Source organism: Dama dama, chromosome 16, assembly GCF_033118175.1.
Source record: "Dama dama isolate Ldn47 chromosome 16, ASM3311817v1, whole genome shotgun sequence".
NCBI classification, from domain to species: Eukaryota; Metazoa; Chordata; class Mammalia; order Artiodactyla; family Cervidae; genus Dama; species Dama dama.
The window spans coordinates 13,939,786-13,958,650 of NC_083696.1; positions in this window are offsets into that span (position 1 = coordinate 13,939,786).

Sequence of the window (18,865 nt, forward strand, 5' to 3'; positions counted from 1 at the left end):
GAGTCACTGTCGTGATGACTCTTCATCCAAGAACTGGGGCATTTTTGGGGGGCCCCAGAATCAGAAGCAAGTGTGAATTAGTGTTTGTGAGACTTCCCAGCTGGAAACAGTGACTGAGATGGGCTGGTCGAGAAGGGAGGGGATTTGGACCAGAGATGGCATGCAGTGGAATGGCAGACGCCACACTGCATGGAACAGCACCTCTCAAACAGAGGTCAGAAGAGGGTTAATGGGCAGGTTTCATTAGACAAAAATATTTAAAAAGTCATAAAAGTCAAAAGGCAGCCTTACAGAAGGCATCAGCTTTGTGATTAAAGTGTCAAACTACTAATTATTCAGGGGAAGGTTGTTTGTCCAGACTTACGTGTGAGAGGCAGCACTGTGAGTCATGGGGGATTTGGTTGTTCCAACCAGAAAAACCAGAATAGGTCTTAAGGGCAGAATCCTATAGGATTAGCAGAGACCCTAATAAAATTACTTGCACATGCAAGGGTTGGTTTTCTTACACGAAGTCAGGGAATAGGTTGTCCAGCACTGGGATGGCAGCCCCACAAAGACCTCAAGGGCTTGGGGTCCTGGCTTAACAGCACTGCCATTCCTAGGGTTGTACCCCTCATATTGATAGTCCAAAATGGTAGCTGCCTTCATAGAGCTCTATTATTGTGTCCTTTATAGATACTAAAGGAGCTTAGGCCCCCTGCCTAAGCCCCTGTGGGTTTTTTATTTTTTGGTTGGTCATCATTGTTCCAGTTAGAATGTTCTCTAACCCCATCAAGCAGTTTGTAAGAATTAATAACTATTAACAAGGAAACATGTAAGAACTGCACCTTATAATAATGAAACTCTGATGGAAATGTTGGTTTGTATGATATAATTTTTAAAGACCACTGTATCAGAGGTAGAACCATCTAGTATTTCTCCCTAATTTTATTGGAAAGGAAACCAAGGTATAGAGCAGGGTCAAATAGCTAGCTGGTCCTTTGGGGGGCATTTACTTAGGGCCCCCAAATTGGAACATGCCGCTGTAGGCACAGTTTAGGTTTAGAGACTGTTCAGTGGTCAGTGAAGTACAGTACATAAGAGTGCCCACTATCTGTGTGACCTTGAGGGAGTTACTTTTTAAAGCCCCTATTTCCTTGTCTTAAAGCGGGGGTGATAATAGTGCTTACCCTTAAAGGGCTGTTGTGAAGATCAGAGGGAATATGCTATGAATAGCTAGGACAGTGACTAGCACATATTAGGTGGCATGTAAACGATTGTTTAAAAAGGAAAATGAACTTTTATTAGAAGAGAAAAATGATCCCCGGGTGTGTAAGATTAGAACTTTCTTTTTCTACCCACCATTTTGGTCACTAATATAGTAATAATATAATGACATTTTATGGGGCCTGAGTACTTTATAGGTTATCAAATAATTTTATATGCATTATATAATTTGGTCTGCACAGAACCCTGCAAGCTGGATCCTGTTAGGTTCCTTTTAAGCTAAAGATGCTAAGGGTCAAAGAGGCAAAATGATTTGTTTACACTCAAACATCTAGTCAGTGACAGACCCTAATGCACTTTCCTGGTAATACTATTATTGTTGTAATTTTTATAGCACTTACCATGTACCAACGGCAGTGTGCCACAGTTTTTGTTTTTGTTTTTTTTCCTTTCAAGTGTCAGCTCTCACCATCCTAGCAAGCCTATATGGTATTATCCCCATTTTACAGGTGGCAAAATTGAGGCCCAAAGAGGTTAAATAATTTGCCCGAAGTCCCATAACTAACTAATGGAGTTAGCAGAATTCAAAACAAGACCTGCTTGTGACCAAAACCCTTGTGGTTTTTGCTCTAACACACTAACTCATTTTACCATTTTCTAGAAGAAAAGGTGGATTGTTGGTTTCTTGGCTCTGAGGGCTTTGACAGGGACTGTGCCTTTCCATTTTTATGTTCCTTGATCACAGTGCCTGGCACCAAGCCCAGTGTCCGGCATGAATGTGAACTGATGTAAATTGGTCACCTCTCTTCCCTCCAGTGAGGTTAAGAAGTTGAGTAGCTGGAAATCTGGCCCTTGGCTCAGCTGCAGCTTGGTGTCAGGTCGCTACTGAAACCTATCAAAGTCTCTGCTGAAAACTATCAAAGTCGTTTAGTTTCTTCTCCATCACTAGATGTCATCAGATATCACTTCCTTTGCATTTTTTGGCTCTTCCCTGGGAAACTGCTCATTGTTGTGATTTCGCTCGTCCATAGCAGAACAAGGGCTCAGTAATGAAATGATAATTGAATTGTTAGTGAAAACAGGCTTTGATGAAATGGAAACCTCAGTTCTTTGCCAGTTGGGAACATTCAAAACAGGGGCTGTGGGGAGCGTGATGTTTGGATTTAGCTGTGCTATCAGTGATTCAAAAGATTTGTAGGAAGAGGAGGATGGACAGTGTTCAGAGATTAAGACTCTAAACAATCCTTGGGCACGTGATAGCAAATGGGGGCTGAAAGGTAATGACTTAGGTAGATTTTACCCAAACGGAGGGTCGTCATTACTCATTCTCAATCATACAGGTGAGGATGCTGACTTGGATATGGCAATGGCTAGTATAAAGTCATAAAACAAATTAGCAGTAGGTCTTAGCCTGGGACTCAGACTCTTTATATTCCATCTAGGACTCTTTTTACACAAGATTCATGATTGATTGGCTGTAGTGGGTGATGAGAATGCCCTGAGGATGCCCCCTATGCTTCCAGGTCTAATCCTGGGGGGAAGGGGGAAAAGAGGTAAGCAAAGGTGTTGCATTTGACAAGTTTACTTATGCAACTAGTATGGTATTGATTTTTATTGTAAGCTGTTTTAGTGAACCCAGGGGTGACATGTCAATAGAGTCTTTAGGTCAGCCATGTTGCAATGGGTTGAGGGTGAAAGGGAATTGAGATAGTAGAAACAACTAGGAATATTACACTTCTAATACATTTGGTAAGGGGAAAACTGAGAGGGACGGTGGGAACTGGAGGGGGAAAAGAAGAGTTGGTCTTTTAAGTTTGTCTTTTATTTCTAAGACTTAAGTCTGTTTTTAGGCTGAGGCGAAGAAGTCAGAGTAGAGATAATGAAGACAAGTATTAGAGGGATGGCCGACAGAGCACAGGCCTGCAAGAAGATGTAGGGGAAGGAGTCCTGTCCACAGGGCGGTGGGCTAGTTCTGGAGGTGACAAGGGACACTCGAGGGAAGGAAATGAGGCCTGAGTGCTGTTACATTTACATTTAGAGGAGAAGAGGCTTTTGGTACTAGTGCTGAAAGCCTTTCATATTCTCTGGGAAATAGGAAATATTCATTGATAAATTGGGTTGGACTTTAATAAGTCCAACCATTGCTCACAGGGGAGTCAAGATCAGACAACACTGTCACATAAAGACATAAAGAGAGAGGAATAATGTATGAGTTAGACAAATTCCCATTTGTCTTTTAGAAATGAAGCATGAACAGAAGGGATAACTCCTGGCTTTTCTAATTATTTTGTCTCATTTGGGAGCAGAAGTGGGCAGTTGATCTTTAGCCAGGGTACTTATGGATGTGTACACATAACTGACATTTTTGCGTGCTTGTTAAACCTACCAGAAAACTGCTTTTTGCCAGATCATTGCCATTCCCTGATCGATCTTGGGCTCCTGATGAGTCTAGATCACTGGTGAATTCCAGTTTTCTTTCCTATCCTCTGTTGAAATTCAGCCACTTCTGATGGAGCGTGAAACTGATTATGACAGAGCCAGGAAATCATCTCCTCCTGGAAAGGACAACCTGATGAAACTGGGGTTTCGGGGCTGGACTCTCTGTCTCCCCTGGCACGGAGAAGAGTGTAGACTTCCAGGTGTCCTTTTCTGGGCTCTCCCTATGCTGTCCCGTGATCTCAGCCACCTGTTGCGAAGTATTCAGTCTGATTTAAAGTCCCATCTGTGGGGAGGGGGCATGTGTATACCTGTGGCTGATTCATGTTGTTGAATGGCAGAAACCAACACAACATTGTAAAGCAATTATCCTTCAATTAAAAATAAATAAAAATAATAAAGTCCCATCTGTGAAGCTTGTAAGGGCTGGGTGTTACAGTAGAATGAGTTTTAGTAAACTGTTTGTGTGCTGGATGTTGCACTAGGTTCTTCACTTTCATCCTGTGGGAAATCTCTGAGGTTAATGTTATTATTCCCAATTTACAGATAATGAAAAGTATCCAAGGGTGGGGTAACCCCCTCCCGCCTTTTGGCTTGGGAGAGTCCTCCAGTCATACTTATTGCCCCAGAATAATTGTTAAACTTTTCTTTCACTCTCAAAAATTTGCAATACAGATTACATGGTCACCCTGTGTGAGGGTGAGGGCCTGAGATTGGGTAAATTTCTGGATTCTTCTGAAGATGTGGGCGGGAGGAGTTTGTTCAGCATGACTTTCTGTGTTCTATTTCTGCCCTGCAATAAGGCTGCACTCTTATACCTCAAAAGCATGAGAGAGACTCCCTGCTAATCTGCTGAGCCCTGCCTGGGCTCTTTTAGCAAGGCCAGTTCTTCAAAGAATAAAGGCAAAGAAATGAAGCTGTCATAGGAGAGAACCATCTGGTTATATGTTGGATTCATTCATTCATATTTTTCACTCATTTACTCATTTACTGCTTGCTTACTACTTGCGAGGCCCAGTGGCATGTAAGAGAGTGAGAGGAAGTTAACATCCAAATCCTGTCATCAAAAAGCTTACAGGGGACTTCCTTGGTGGTCAGTGGCTAAGACTTCATGCTTCCAATGCAGGGGGCCCAGGTTGGATCCCTGGTCAGAGAACTAGATCCCATGTGCTGCAATTAATAGTTTGCATACCACAACTAAGAGCCGGTAGAGTCAAAATAAATAAATAGTTAACAGAAAAGCTTACAGTCTGAAGGGCAGATGCAATGAACTAAGATGTAACACTGCAGGTGTAGAGTGAAGGGGGAGTAGTCAGGGAATGCATCACTGAGATTTGGGGAGAGAGACCACTTCCTGTTTAGATTAAGTTGGAAGAGTTTCTTTATAGGAGGTGACCTTAGGGCTAACTTTGAAGATTTGCTAAGATGTGGACCCACACAAAGTGGGGAGAAAGAGCTGTCAGCCAGATGGATCACCAAAAGCAAGGCAGGACATGTTACAATCAGGTGCCTGGAGCAGTTCAATTTTATTAAAATGGAGACTATATAAAAGGAAGTGGGGGAAAAATAAAGGGAGAATATTTGGTTGGGTTTAGTCCATGGATGATAAGCACACTAGACTAAGATTTTAAAAATTTCTATCTGTTTGCAGTAGATAAGATAATTTATTTAAGTTTATTTATTTCTTTATTTTTGTTTGTAGCAGGATAGTGAAATGACCGAATCTGGTAGTTCAGTTGAGGAGGACCCCGGTAGAGAGAGATCAAAGGCATGGAGACTATTGTTGAGTGTGTTATCTCAATAATAAAATAGAAAGAGAATAGTAAAATTTATCCTAATTCTAATACTTTGTAGGGTATTGCAATTTTTATTTATAAACATATGAACCATGAAATATGGGGTGTGGTATGAGTAACCCTCATGGCTGTTAAGGGGTTATTTAGTGATGTGACCCAGGAAGTGTCATGGACCTGTAAATGGGGACCTTTTACAGTTCAGACTCTGAAAGAAGGGACTTTTTGAGCCAAAGGGGGATTAAGCTCCACATATCATGCACAGGGTATAGAACATTGATCAGGGCAGAGAGATGGCAACTGCTGAAAGGAATATGAATATTCAGTTCTCTGGTCAAAGTGACAGAGCTGTAGCTTCACCCAATATTCTGATTAACAGGCCAAGTGGTTCTTAAAAACTATGTGTATCAACAGTGAAAGGTTCATCATAGTAGAAATGGTAGCAATACTGTTGGTTTCTCAAGAACCAAACAAACAGCAGAAATGAAACCTAACAGTAATTGCATAGATCTGTTAGGTAAAACTGGAGCCGAGGCAACTGAAGGTTATAGTCAACCTTAGACCCCAGTGACAAGGCTCTGGGAACAATGTATTCTTTCTAAAAAATTGCTAGAATTCCAGCCATTTAAGATTGTATGCACACAGTAAGAGTTTTATGTTTTGTAAAAATAACCAGATGTTTCTGGTAACCACTGAATTAAAGAATTCAGTACATTTTAGCAATGTACTGAATTTAGTATCCAATTTTAGTAATTTTTCATAACTCAGTAGGTAACCAGTAAGTAGTCCTTAGATATACGGAGATGTGAAAATCTATGGAATAAATTTTATATTCGCCAAGTAGAAATAGTTCATTTCTCACAAGGGGCCACTTTGGAATGAAACATATTGGGAACATTTTTTTTTTTAAAGCAATTTAGAGGGAAGTAATTGCCTCCCTAGAAATAATTGTAAACAGTCAGTTATTTGATCAAGAGTATAAGCAAAGAATAAGACTGAAGAGAAAATCCTAGAAATTACAAAACCACGCATCCTTCCCAGGTCAGATGGTGTGAGACACCGTGTCAGATGCGCTAAGGAGCATCTGGACCTGTGGGGCATAGCTACGTGCTGCAGCCAGTCTGGGGAGGCGTTTTCTCCAGCCTGTGTGCAGCCTGGGGACTGAGATAGGATCCTGTTACCCGTCCCATGAGAGAGTAAGCAAACATAGCTCATTTTAGAGCATGGGCTTAACCATGCTCAAAAAACATCTTACAGTTTCATAAAACTAAAGACAAAACAAAAAACTGCTCTTGATGTAGAGTGGGAGTCTTCTAATCAGGTATGACTGGGGCCAGTAGTTGGTTGTTTTGAAAAGTTGGTTCAAGTGGGGATAAAATGATACATACATAGACATTTAATTCCAATGTATAGCACATATGTATACATATCTTTGCCAATATTTTGATGGTAGGTCAAAGCTTTTCTTTGGGAATGGCTAACAGTAGTCATTCTTCCTAAACCTCTGCCATGATGCACAGTCAACAGTCTCAACTCTTTAAAGTGGAATAAGATCTTAAAAAAAAAAAAAACATGTGAAGTGACCTGGGCAATACTTCTGGATTTTTATGGTTTTCCCCTCCAATTATTGACAGTCATCTCACTCACACCTATTTCCAAAGCATTTACTTAATGATTCATCAAAGTATTTAAGTTATTTTTCATAGAAGCAACTTCTATTACCATCATATTTTATTTGATTCCAAAGATATTTAAATTGTCATTTTACTAGTAAGCATAGTTGGCATAAACACATTTGGATGCAAGCCCAAGTGACTCTTGATAAATCAGTATCAGATTGGTGGAGTGTTCTGGGGGGTAGCCTGATGTCTGTTCCGTGTCCTTTCATTGTCCATATGCTTTGTGTGTCTCCATCTGTTTTACAGAAAGATTGGAGAGTCTGATTAACTTAACAAAGAGGCTAGATGGAGGGTACTTAAGATAAATATATAGGTCCCTATACTTGGTATGTTTGTCCACCTGCAGCCTTAAAGATCCCAGTACCTTGAGTGGGAAACCCAGCTGAGTACCCCCCACCACATTACAGAATTCTTTGGGAATGAGTATTATTCCTGTCTGGGTTAGTGGCGTCTTATAAATGTTGTGATTTTTAACTGCTAAGTGGAAAGTTTCTTGAAGTCTTAATATTCTTTTTTATATCTGCAACTCCTAGCTGACATCTCTGTAAAATTGATAGGTGCTTGGTTTGTGTTGGTTTGATGATTGAGTGGCTTCTGAACACCTCCTGCTTAAAGGAAAATTTTCAAAGCTTTTAAAATACTTTTCAGAACTGGAGTGAGCGCCTAATTATCCCCATGTTGTAGATGAAACAAAAGAGGCTGAAGTATCAAAGGATTTATTCAGGTTTACCAGAGTAGGAAGAGGGAGTGGGAATGCGTTCTATTTTAATTGTGACACCAGGATCTTTTAGCCATGTCTCTCTTAGTAGCATAAATTTCATGTAGTTTACCCTGGGTTTGAACATGGCACTGTCAGTTACTAGCTGTGTGATTCTGGGCAAGTAACATGCTATGTATACAGTGTTTCTGAGTTTGACTTTACTACATGTGAATTATGGATATGAATACTTGCCTGGCAGAGTATTGTGAGGACTAAAAGGGTTAATGCAGGTAAAGTGCTCAGCATGCCTTGGCACAGAGTAGATGCTCAATAAATGATTCTTTTGATAATTAATAAATAAAAGTGTTTCAATGCTGATCATAAAGGAAAGGACTTTAAACCAACAGTGACTATCAAGTTTCCAGGAGACTTCTCTTCTTCGGTGGGTCACAGACTACTGTCCTACTCCATCATTTTCCCAGTTCATTCTGGAGTTGAGCTATTTCTGATTGAACCATGCATACATTTTCTTCAGTTCCTCACACTGTCAAGAGCTGGAACACTGAGCTATAACCTTCTTGGTGGGCCCTGGCAGGTCTGCAAGCATGATTAGTGCCTACCTACCTTAAACATAAGGTTCACCTATAGCCTGGAAGTATTATGTTGAGGTATTACAGTTGTCCAAGCTCAATAAAGACTGCAGCTGAATTAAACTTAACTTTGCTATTTATATTTCTCTGAGGCATTGTTAAAATAGAAACCAAGAATGTTGCGCAATGAGAAAATAAAAGCATGAAGCTAAAGCAGGAAGTCAGTTAAAGTCGGTGAAAACACCGGCTGTTGTTCCCATCTCTGGGAAAACCAACAGGCAACCAACACATCAGCCACCGCTGGAAAGCTTTAGAGTTTCCCCAAGAAAAGTGTTTGCTTGTGGATAGAAGCCCAACCCCCTCAGAGCTACACATCAGGCCCTTTAGGATTTGGTCTTACTCCATTCGTGTCTCATTACTAGCTCTGCCTCCTTACTCTACCTCCTTCCCAAGTATCTGGTGCTTCAAACAAACCACATCGTTATCCCAAAAACCCACCTTGTGCTTTCAAGCTTTCATGAGGTTATGACTTCTATCCCAAAGGCTCTTTTCCTCCATTTTCCATCTGGTGAACACCCCTCACCCTTCACGTGAAATCTCTTTTCCTAAACATCTTACCTGACTCTCAAACATCTCAATGAAAAGTTATTCATCACATGATCAATAATTGGTAACTCATAATATATAGTTACAGTTATACTCAGCGTACTTTTGTTTTTCTCCTGTTCTTGTTTCCCCTCCTCCTCCTCCTCTCCTTTTCTTTCTCTTCTCCTTCTTTTTCTTCTTCTAATATCTGCTTTTATTCAAGAGCTGTGCTATGTGGTAGCTGTGAGCCATATGTGCCTATTTAACTTAAATTAGTTAAAATTACAGATTCCTTTCCCCAGTCATGTTTCAAATATTCAATAGCCAAATGTGGCTACTGGCTACTGTGTTGGATGGGGCAGATACAGAATATTTCTATTACTGTACAGCATTCCACTGAATGACACTGCATTGGAGTATAAGCTCCTTATTAAGGGTAGGGACCATGTTAAATTTACTTCTCCATATGCAGACATTAGCAAGATGCCTGGAGGTTAATGAAGGCTTGAGAGAGTGAATGAAACTTAGCTATGACTGAGGACTCTGACTAGTATGTTTGAATTCCCAAGGCCTAGGTTTTTCAAGAAATACGTCAGTGCTAACTTCCAATTCCCTTCCAACATCCCCAAATTTATCAAATCCACAAATTTTAGGATAGAAGCAGGAAAAATGGTTTGGATAGGTTCTTGTACCCCTGCTTTAATCGTGCTTCTTAAATGCATTTTCCAAAGGTGATGGAGTCTTGAATAAAATGAGAGTGAAAGGAATGGAGAATGAAGAATACCTTAGGTGGATCTCATTTGTAATCCCACATCTGTTAGAAGAGGCTCATTTATGGGGAGAAGTTTCTGAAGTCCTGAAATCTTGTTTTGACAATTGGTCACCGAAGTAGCTGAGCTTATCTTTGCCAAAAGTTTCATCATTTTTGAGGGTAGTGAAATATGCCACCATTCCCCAAAGGAGGCCAAACATTGAATGGATTCATTGTAAGCTTTTGAGACAAGAGTTTTAGAATCCTTTGCAGAGGTAGTGAGTTTAGGATACAAGTAGGATATGCTAGCATTAAGAATCAGCTTCTATGTCAACTCATGTTAGACCATGTAAAAGTACTGTGCCTCTTTTCAAGACAATGCCAAGTCAGGAAAGATCACAGAATTCACCAGGGTCCTAGAGCTAATTCGCCATCAATTCCAGCTGGAACTCAGATCTTGTAACTCCAAGTTGAGGGCTCTTTTTATTATGCAAGAATTTTCTAAATCTGTATGAATTACTTGGGAACTCCTATTAAAAATAGCTAGACTTATTGAATCAGAATCTCCAGACTGGAAGTCTGAGAATTTGTATTTTTACCGAGTGGCCAAGGTGGTTAAATATATATTGAACCAGAATGTGTCAATTCCCTTTGGGATTAAATTCTCATTTTAGTATATTGTGGATCTTGCATAAAAGATCTTACTATTTAATCATCTGCTTGAGATTTAGAGCTAGGTCTGGTTATTTCACAGAGATACAAATTTACAGACTCTCAGTTTAAAGATATGTTGAGGTCATTTGTTCTCATTCTCATGGGATGCAGGAATTATTATTACAGTGCCCCTGGGAAAGGGTCAAATAACAGTTAATTGATTAGTTCCATTATTCTGCAGGGAAACTGCTTCCATTGCTGAGCTGTTCCTCTTATTAGAAAGCACTTCCTTCTCCTGAGCTAAATCTGTCTCCTCTTTGGTCCAGTTAGGACTTTCAGAGCAACAGGGAACAATTTAGTGTCCTAAGGAGTTAACTATTCTGTCTAGAGGGAACTTAGAGATCACATGCTTGAATCTTTTTATTGTTCAGCTGAGGAAACTGACATACATTCTTTCAGCATTCATTAATAGAGATGTATTATGCTCTTCATTCACAGATGGGCACAATAGGGGACAGAAATATCTTCTAAGAGAAGCAGAATATATTAAGAAGAGGAGGCAAGAATACACAGAAGAACTATACAAAAAAGATCTTAATGACCCAGATAACCATAATGGTGTGATTGCTCAACTAGAGCCAGACATCCTGGACTGCAAAGTCAAGTGAGCCTTAGGAAGCATCACTATGAACAAAGCTAGAGGAGGTGATGGAGTTCCAGCTGAGCTATTTCAAATCCTAAAGATGATGCTGTGAAAGTGCTGCACTCAGTATGCCAGCAGATTTGGAAAACTCAGCAGTGGCCACAGGACTGGAAAATGTCAGTCCTCATTCCAATCCCAAAGAAGGGCAATGTCAAAAAATGTTCAAGCTACCAAGCAATTCCACTCATTTTACATGCTAGCAAAGTAATGTTCAAAATTCTCCAAGCAAGACTTCAACAGTACGTGAACTGAGAACTGCCAGATGTACAAGCTGGTTTTAGAAAAGGCAGAGGAACCAGAGATAAAATTGCCAACATCTGCTGAATCATAGAAAAAGCAAGAGAATTCCAGAAAAATGTCTGCTTCATTGACTACATTAAATCTTTTAACTGTGTGGATCACAATAAACTGTGGAAAATTCTTAAAGAAATGGGAATACCAAACTACCTGACCTGTCTCCTGAGAAAGCTGTATGCAGGTCAAGAAGTAACAGTTAGAACTGTACATGGAACAACAGACTGGCTCCAAATTGGGAAAGGAGTATGTCAAGGCTGTATATTGTCACCCTGTTAATTTAAGTTATATGCAGAGTACATCATGTGAAACTTAGGGCTGGATGAAGAGCAAGCTGGAATCAAGATTGCTGGGAGAAATATCAATAACCTCAGATTTGCAGATGACACCACCCTTATGGCAAAAAGCAAAGAGGAAGTAAAGAACCTCTCAATGAAGGTAAACGAGGAGAGTGAAAAAGCTGGCTTAAAACTCAGCATTCAAAAAACAAAGATCATGGCATCCAGTCCCATCACTTCATGGCAAATAGATGGGGAAACAATGGAAACAGTGACAGACTTTATTTTCTTGGGCTCCAAAATCTCTGTGGTCAGTGATTGCAGCTATGAAATTGAAAGATGCGTGCTCCTTGGAAGAAAAGCAATGACAAACCTAGCCAGCGTATTAAAAAGCAGAGATATTACTTTGCTGACAAAGCTTTGACAAATCTTTGTCAAAGCTATGGTTTTCCAGTAGTCATTCATGTATGGATGTGAGAGTTGGACCATAAAAAAAGCTGAGTACTGAAGAACGGATGCTTTCGAACTGTGGTGTCGGAAAAGATTCTTGAGAGTCCCTTGGATAGCAAGGAGATCCAACCAGTCCATCCTAAAGGAAATCAGTCCTGAATATTCATTGGAAGGATGGTGAAGCTGAAACTCCTATACTTTGGCCACCTGATGTGAAGAGCTGACTCATTTGAAAAGACCCTGATGCTGGGAAAGATTGAAGGCGGGAGGAGAAGGGGCCGACAGAGGATGAGATAGTTGGATGGCGTCACCAACCTAATGGACGAGAGTTTGAGTAAACTCCGGGAGTTGGTGATAGACAGGGAGGCCTGGCGTGCTGCAGTCCATGGAGTTGCAAAGAGTCGGACACAACTGAGCAACTGAACTGAACTGAGGACTATTGCATGGGAGGCAGAATTTCAGATAGCTCTGAGAAATTGCTCCAGAGAGGTAGGGAGCAAGATCAGTATGTGATTTTAGTGAAGGAAGAGTACCTGCAATCAAGCACGTATTTTTTTGCAGAAGGTTTCTTGTGAGGGTTACTACTAGTCATGAGAAGCAGATGTCACCATGAGGGATTTTTGTGCTTTTCTGGATATGAGGACGTATAAGAATTGGGCTCATAAAATCATCTCCTGAAAACACCTCACTATCTGAAGACCCATTCTGCCCATTTTTCCCAGAGCACAGAGTGCCTCATTTCTGCTCTCCACCCTGAACTCTTTTCAGGGGGGTGTTGAAAGCCAGCAGCTGCAGCAGCACTGATTTAATCCCTGTAGAGGTAGATGGCAAGTGCCAATGGAAAGTGCCAATTTGTAGTTGACAATGGTGAGGATAGCTAATGGGGCCCTAACTGATCTGGGCGTCAGGGAAGGCACCTTCAATGAAGCAGTCCCTGAGATGGTCGGAAAATTAGGAGTTGAGGGGAGAGAGGAGCCTTTCAGGCTGCAGAATCTGCAAAAGCTCCGAGGAAGGAGAGTTTTGAGAAACTGAAAGGCTCAGGGCTCCTCTCTCCTCCCACAAAGTGGGGAGAGAGGTAGGATGAAACTGGAGTGTGGGGCAGAGGCCTTGTGTGCCATGTTAAGGAGTTTTTCTTCATCCTCAGAACAAATGGGGAACCATGATACACTTGTATTTTTAAATCTCAATCTGGCTGTCCTACAAATACTGGACTGCAGGCCCTGTCTGAGTGGGTGTGAAGACACTAGTGATGAATTAAGAACTTACTGCACAAGTTCAGGTGAGAGATAAAGGTAGCTTGGGTTAGGGTTTTGGTAATGGAGATGGAAAAGAGTGGTCATATTTGAGACATACTCAGGAGATGGAAGGAATAATATCTGTGATGTATTGATTATATAGGTTAAGAAAGGGTTTTATAGAAGGACTGGTCTAGAGATCCAGACGAAGGGGTAATTCCTTAACTGAGACCACATAGCTAGATAATTACAAAGTAGAGGACAAGGCCAACAAGTCAAAAGCCAGGATGTGGGTTAGCCTGCTACAGTGTGAAGGGATTCCACTTTGGCAGTAGGCAGACCAGCTTTGAACCCTGGCTTTGCCACTGACAAGCTCTGTGGTCTTGACCCATTTCCTTTACCTCTTCAACATGGGGATGAGGATGATAAACACACCTCTTTCATAGGTGATTTGTGGGAAATTAAATGAGATGTTTGTAAAGTTTGTAAAGCTTTTGCTATGCCTAACACATACCAAACACCAAAATGATAACCTAGCTGAGGTTATTGTTTTTATTACTAAGAGTTACTATATCTTCCTTGAGTCATCTTACTAATTTACAGAATTATTCTTCTTCCCCAAATACTAATGGAACATTCTGCTGGGCTCGAGTTACACAAGATCAAAAACCTTGTGGTACTTACAACAAGTGAAATAGTTGTGATAGTTGGATGTCATGTAGCCACTGACTCTGCCTCTGATGACCAGGAAAGACTTCTTAAACTGATGTTTATCTCAGCCTTGAAGATATTTTTCACATGGAAAAGAGGCAAGAGGTGATCGTAGTGGTGGTAAAGGTGGTATGGGGCATTTTATTAAGAAGGAACACCAACGTATGACAAAAACCACTACAATATTGTAAAGTAATTAGCCTCCAACTAATAAAAATAAATGAAAAAAAAATGCCTACATCATAAAATTGTTGTGAGGAAAAAAAAAAAAAAAAGAAGGAACACCAAGTGGAAAAACACAGAGGCCTGAGAAAAACCTCTCCTTTGAGCATCTGCAAGAAATTCAGCATGGCTGAACTGATGATTCCTTTTGACTGAGAGGAATATATCATTGGAAAGATGGGCAGGTGTTAGATTGTAAAAGAATTTGTAGGTCAAGCTAAAGATCTTAAAAGTTATTCTGCGGACAGTTGAGAGATGCTGAAGCTTTTTAAGCCGAGTAACATAATCAGAATTTTGTGTAAAGAGGTTCCCCTCCCCCAAGGGATCATATTTTTTTCTCTTGTGAATCTTTGTGGGTAGTCCCTCTAGAAGGTTTGATGTTGGAATTACTAGAGAAATAGTGCTTACAAGACGGTTGCCTTCCTCACAAGAATGTCTCAGAAAAGAGAATATAATATGATCATCTGTGTTTTTGAGTGCTTCAGTGAGATGTCTTCCCAATCCCTTGGGGTTGATCTCTGGGAAAGAAAAGGCATGATGAGTGTGGGTCCCTGTGGTTCTAGATGCTGAGACTGCTACTAATCAGTGTATATGAAACTCAATCAATTAACTAGAGACCCAAACATGTAACCACACAAGGTAAAAGTATGGTCAAGATCAAGATAATCTGCTTGCATTTATTTCCCAGCAATCTAGAAAGAATAGAGGAGAGAATATGACCTTGAAACTACTCATAGCATCTGAAAGAAGGGACGTTTATCCTACTTGAATTTCCCTCTTGAAACAATATATTTGACTAATTTAAAAATAAGAATCTTGTTAAGAGACTGTTCCATAATGAGTATTCTTTATGAGTAACAAAAAATATTGTTGGCAGTGACAGACTCTTCAGTCTGAAATAATGACAGTTCATAAATGCGCAGTGTAACCAACACATTTCAAAGAATCCAGAGATTCCAGTATTCATTTGGTTCTTCTGCACTGAAGTTGCTTAGGAGATTATTCTGGTTTCATATGGATTTTTTCCCCATGTTTCAAATTGGTTAATTTCACTCATTCTGGTTTTGATTCTGGATTCTTAGTTGTTTTATCAGGTTAGACTTGACTGTGCTCATGATGTTTGCTTGTGCCTTCCTGCCCTCAGTTTTTTCTTTGATGACTGGATTCACTCTGTGTTCTGATCACATGAAGGTTTTGAAATCCCTTTGTTTGAAATTGTTCTCTTTCTCTAGGGTTGGAACTGAATATGCATTACTCCACTTTGCCATACATTGACAGTTCCTCCGTAATACTTTAAGTATCTCTTACACTTATATGAGCTTCCAATCATTATGCACCCAAATTGAGGGTGGGATATACTTTTGTTCATGTTTAGTATTGATTCATAGATCCCTTTGTGCTCAGTAAATTATTTTCATGCAATGGGCGTTTCCGTCCATGCCACCCAACTTCCAAATGCTGGAACTAGTTCCACGTCACTGCCTCATCTATTTAGGAACCTTGTGTCCTATCATCTTCATCCTGGTCATAAATGTCATGCTCAGCCATGTGAAGGAAGCCAAGGAGCAAGTCCTTTTGTTATTAACTGTCATTGCTTTTAATATGTGAGACTTGAAGACTCTAAATAGCTTTTTAAGTCAATAAGAGAAAACAAAGGAGTTAGACAGTAGATTGCCTTCTGGTATATAAATACAGAAATTTGACACACAAGGCAGAAATGCTTCTTTTGTGGACAGTTTAACATTTCTGTTTAAAAAGCAATGCTGGTATTAGCATTTTCTGGATTAAGTATATATGGTGGTAAGGAGCTTTTGCTTAAAATTTGTGAGAAAATGGACATTTCTTAGTACATTCAGTAAGCATAAATTTTGTTGTTCCTTTTTTTTTTGGTGCATGCTCACTTTTGAGAAGCCTCCTGGTAAGAATGGTCAAACACCTATTGGTGTTGGGAGCAGTATTCTGGAATCTGGTCTGCTTATTTCCAGTTGGCCTTTTCTATGATCCAGTGCTCATTAGCCCTAAACTCTCATTTTTCATTATGATCTTACTCATTTACTTTTAGATTTGATGCTAATATGTGGTTCATGATTATCAGGTTTTTCATAGATTTGGGTTTATACTCTGTCCAGGGTTCTTCCATCTCTGCATCTCTTTTATAGTTTACCTTCCTCAGCTAGGCTCCCTGGAACCTAATTTCTGGACATCCAATTTCAATTTGGGGAGTAGAAGCGACTAAAATGAGATTCAAGAAAGGGGTAAGTTTGCTCAGTGGAGGATGGGCAGCTGAAACAAACAGGAGGAATATTTGAAGTGAGATGAAATGAAATGCAAAATTCTAAAAATATTGGTTGACAATAACCTTCAATAACTGAAGGATCAATTAACCAGACTCTCTATCCCTCAGACATTTCCATTAACTTTGAAAAAATTCTAAACAAAGTCATTAGAAAAAAAAAAAACAGATGGATGAGGTCTGGGACTTCAAAAGAGGCAAAGTTTAATACAAGATTTTAATGGGACCCACCTGACAAAACAAAGACAGGACTTAGGCTTGTGCTGTTGGAAATAAAGAGACAAAGAAATAGAGGCACACAAGACAATGCCTATCAGGCTGCAAGAGCTTAAATTGATCTTTAATGCAATTTTTAAAACACAAAACCATGCACAGGATCTAGAGGACCTGCTTGGAATTAACTTCTGATGTTGCTGACTTCAAAGGCAATCAGGACACAGAGACCAATGAGGCAGATCTTCCCACAATAATATAGGAGGCATATTTCATGGCCAGGGACCCAGCAAAAGAGTTCATAGCTACAGATCAGACAGGAAAAATGAAGTATTTCTCTGTGAGAAGATGATTTTCCAAATTAGTTGCCAGGTCCTAAGCAGAACATTCAAAGCCCATGTGTTGGACGTGAGGGTCAGAGGGCATGGAAGGAAGGTGATGTCATCATCAAAAGACAGCAGCCAAATTACCTAGATTTTTATTGTGTTTTCTCACAGTTAGTAAATCTTAGTTAGGGCTTAACCAGTTGTTGCACAATCAAACACAAGACATGCTGGAACCTCAGTGGGTAGAAGATTCAAGCTCTACTGAGCTATGGCGAGAATCAGAGGACTGAAGGACTGACCCCAAATACAGTATCTAAAAATGCTTCAAATTTGCTTCCATCTAGGCTGGACTTGACAGCCAGAGGTACTCAACCTGGTAGCAGTGCCTGATAATAAGTATTTCTAGCAAGTAGTGGTTTTTCAGTTCATGGGCACAGTTGTGGTTATAGAAGGTCTTCTGATATTGGGGCAGGGCATCAGCCAACTGCTTGGAAAGGAAGCAGGGACCAGCTTCCAGGAAGACGATGCTGGCTTAAATTAAGGTGTCAAGGCCACAGACTACTAGCTAATGTTGAGAGTAGGACTCTATCCTGTAACATCTAATATGAACCAAAAATTAGGACCCAGGGAAGCAAGCCATATTGGTTAAAAGTTGTGTAATAATTGAGATAGGGATCACCCTGTAGATGCATTATATAATTGGCCTATGCAGCAAGCCTAATTCCAGAATTTCCTGAGTGTGCTAGCATACTGGCTGCTCCAGTAAGCACTGTCTCAGGACGAGTCTCCTCGGTGACTGCAGCAGAGTAAGGCTTGGAGGAGGAGTTGACCCAGTTCTAGACTTGGCACAAATGGACTTAAGACAAGCTGGGCTGTTTTGTACCCATCTGGAGCTCAGATAATACAGCTTCAGAGGAACTGGCCACATGGTGTGCATTTTAAATCTTCATAGTGTTTGTGGCTCTAACTTAGGGCATAAGCAGAGGTATTGAGCTGGCTATTCTCTGTCTCCCTAGATATGTCAAACATCTTCTACACCCTGCTCTGTGCCCAGGGAAGCTGAACTCAATGAACTACATCAACCCAGCCTCCTTGGCCTCCCTCTGCTCACTGGGTTCTTCCCTGGGGAGCCATGATAGTCAGAGAACAGGTGGAAAGAGAGGGTGGAAGAGTATTTTCTCTTGCTCCTTCCCTGCTGGGCCATGGATTGGAAGTGGCTGCCTTCCTCACCCAAGGCCACATCCCCTATTACATGACCGCTCCTTCTGCTATAGGCCTCATTGGGTTCTAGGGGCCACTCACTCCTTTTTCTCCTTCAGGCGGGGCTAGTGGTGGATTCTCCACTTCTTCTGGGTCCATGCCTCTTTGGCTCATTATCATTGTTGGTTTCCCTTAAACCCAACAGTACCTTTGTAAATACTCTTTTCATGAAACTACATTTGCTTCTGCCTTTTTGTCTGAATCTGATCAATACAGAAGCATAACCATGTTTAAGTGTGATATTTTAAAAATTTTGTTACTTATACTTAACAAAAAAAAAATGGAAACAAACCAAGTTTCCATTGATGGAGAATTGGTTAAATTGTTTATGATCTATTTATATCAAATGGTATAATATTTAGCCAATAAAAATCATGTTATTAAAACATTTAATGTCATAGAATAATACTCAATACATAAAGGAGAAAAAAATGGTATAAAATAATATGTGCAGATTGGTGTTATGTACTCCCAGTGTATATATAT